The sequence below is a fragment of the Tigriopus californicus genome, chromosome 5 (genome assembly GCF_007210705.1).
Source record: "Tigriopus californicus strain San Diego chromosome 5, Tcal_SD_v2.1, whole genome shotgun sequence".
In the NCBI taxonomy this organism is placed as follows: domain Eukaryota; kingdom Metazoa; phylum Arthropoda; class Copepoda; order Harpacticoida; family Harpacticidae; genus Tigriopus; species Tigriopus californicus.
Genome location: NC_081444.1, coordinates 2,667,441 through 2,670,246, shown reverse-complemented (window position 1 = coordinate 2,670,246; position 2,806 = coordinate 2,667,441).

The following is a 2,806-nucleotide window of genomic DNA, read 5'->3' as shown; positions in this document are numbered from 1 at the left end:
ACACGATTTTTGATGAATGCCTCTGAATGCTCATTATTGTCTGGTGTCAATTTGACTGGAAGTCGCATCCATCACGATCTTGCCATGATCGACACCTTTGGGTTGCCTCCCATTTTGTAAGTGTGGTTAATAATAACTGACAGGGTTTGGGTCCCCACCCAAATCGTGCAGGGACGTTTCCACCAAGTTGGAGCACGTTTTGTGGATGGCGCACTTTCGAGTGCCTCTAACATCAAAGTTCAAATTATTGCGGGTTTCGTCGGTTTCTCTTGGGAGCTGGGAGCAAATTCAATTTACAGTCGAGGACCCGAACTTTTTTTTCGATTCCAAAAGGTTGAGCCAAAATACTTTTTTACTGTCTGGATCTTTGAAAGCATTCATTTCCGACGACACTCCTCTTTGTAAAGAGAGATGGATGAGACAAAGTAGGCCTCCTCTCCATGTGGAAAAGAATAAGGATCATGGGATAACACGATTCGTGACTCCCTCAAAAGCTCATTCGGGATCCCCATTATGTTCCCTCAATAAAGAACGAGGCACAGAATTACGCAATGATGACCGGCAGGGAAGTTCCAATCTATTTTTTTCTCTCAGTGATGAAGATGCTGCCAGCCGTTCGTGCAGCCAAAGAAGATGGATGCTCAGGTGACAAATCACTCGTTTTCAAAGACGACGAAAAAACGCTGGCGTCTTTGTTCAACTTACCGTTGGTTGGTTGGTTGGTTGCTTGCTTGGTTAGTCGCTCACTTGTGACCTTGAAGGCGGCGTCTGGCGGTGAGAGAGCGTCCAAATTGGTTGCTATCTTGACCAGTCGGACCGTGGTTCATGTTCAGAATAGGGTATGTTGGTTCTTCTTGCTCAAGGACGGACTGAATACAGCCACACCAAGGTAGCAAGTTTTAGAATCACCACTATCTCTCTCTGGTGTGACATGAACGTACGTACGTGTACGATTGAAGGTGTGGGCTAGTAAGCCAAAGAGCTCTCTGGAGACGATTTTGGTCTTTGTCAGCATGCATAAATCGTGGAAACAAGGAAAACGCTCGCGGTTCCCACTACGAATTATCGAGCTCGTTGGCATTGAAACCAATGGTTGAAAGGTGTACAAGTACCCGACAAACACTCTTGACCTACTTCCTCGTTTTGAACTAGTCAACGGATGGATTGTTATCTTCCTCTGACTAGTTTTCAAATTGAATCAAGTCATCAGCCCGATCTGGTGAGCTATTCCGTATCAATTAGCTGGATATTGTATTTTTCACTTGATGGTTGAAATTTTGCCTCAAGACAGGCACCGACTGGGCTGGAACTGAAGGTCATGAAAGAGCTTCAAGACCAGATGGTTCGCCATCCTTCGTGACTACTAATTAGAATGAGTGAACAGAGAAGTTTTGGGATCACTTGAATTAATGGAAGTTTCAAGCAAGACCATTTTCCCGAAAGGCTTTAAAAGGTAGGAAAATATTCAACATAAGGGTTTCCCTTAGCATTCCAAAGCCTTTTCCTGTTGTAGCTATTTCTAGCTCTGGTGTTAAATGAACCAGTATTCGGAAAATGTCTCATTCTACGGACAAAAAAATACATCTAAACGAATGATGACAATTGCTGTGAAGACACGCTTAAATTTCCGGACTATTTTTGAGCTTGGTCAGTTTTCTAGTTTTTTTCAAATTAATCTTCTCGTCTCGAACTGCTGGGATTCCAATCCTGGTAATGGTAAGGAAGTCTGCAAAAAAAAATGCCTGACGTTGGTTACCTGATGGCTTGACAATTTATGTAGCAGGTTCCAATATTATGGAGACTTTTTGTGGTTGAAGTTCAAAAATGTTGAACGTAAATATTTTCCAAATCATGAACATCGTTAGCTGGACAAATAGCCTTTGCACTAAATGCATCTTGCCCAAGACATTCTTGACCGACTTGAGGGTCGCCATTGAAAAGGTGTGGCTAAAGGAAAAACCAGCACCTTCGTTTGGGTCAGTCATGGTATTTACCTAATCGTATTTTAGCGTGTCTGACTGCTTGCCGAAAATAATAAACGAGGAAGCTAGTACGTGTAATATGTGACAAGGATTTGGACAAGTCATCTTTGGATAGGACTCAGATGTTTTGGGCAATTTGTGGATGATATGCAAGATTTGGCGGAAGCAAATCCTTGGGCGACACTCTGTCAACAAGTGTGATTTGAAATTTGATGTGAGTTGGTGATCGTGATTGAGGATACAAAGAAGGAAGGTTGTGCTCACTCATTCTTAAAAATGAGTGCCTCACACTGTTTGGGTTTACTTATCCTTGGTCGATGCATATATAACCTCGATTCAATTGTCCGACTCGAATGTAAGGAAATAGCATGGAATCAATGATTGCAAACGAATTTTCTTCCATGGATCAGGTCACTTGGTGGAAATGCATTGTTCAAATCAAATTGGGATGGACTCATCTTTTGATTGTCATCAGTGGACACGGCAATTGTACTGGTAATTCACCATTTCTCATGAATCACTTTGGACGCATTGTGAAAGAGAGTGAATCAGAACCCCATGTTGTATGATTTATTTTAAAAAAAACATTCTCTCTTCTTGTTAACTTGGACCTTATTGTACGTAGTAATAAAACGTCAAATTGGGTGAGAAACTTAATTGAAAAACTTTGAATTCCAACAAATGTGTGACTTATATCAACTGAACAAAGAACGCAAGAAAAAACATCTTGGAGAATGCTTTGGCGGCACTCTTTCGTTTCCCAATTTAATTCTAATTTGCTTTTTTTAGTTTGGCACTTCTTTCTTTTTGTTAAATTGCCAGCT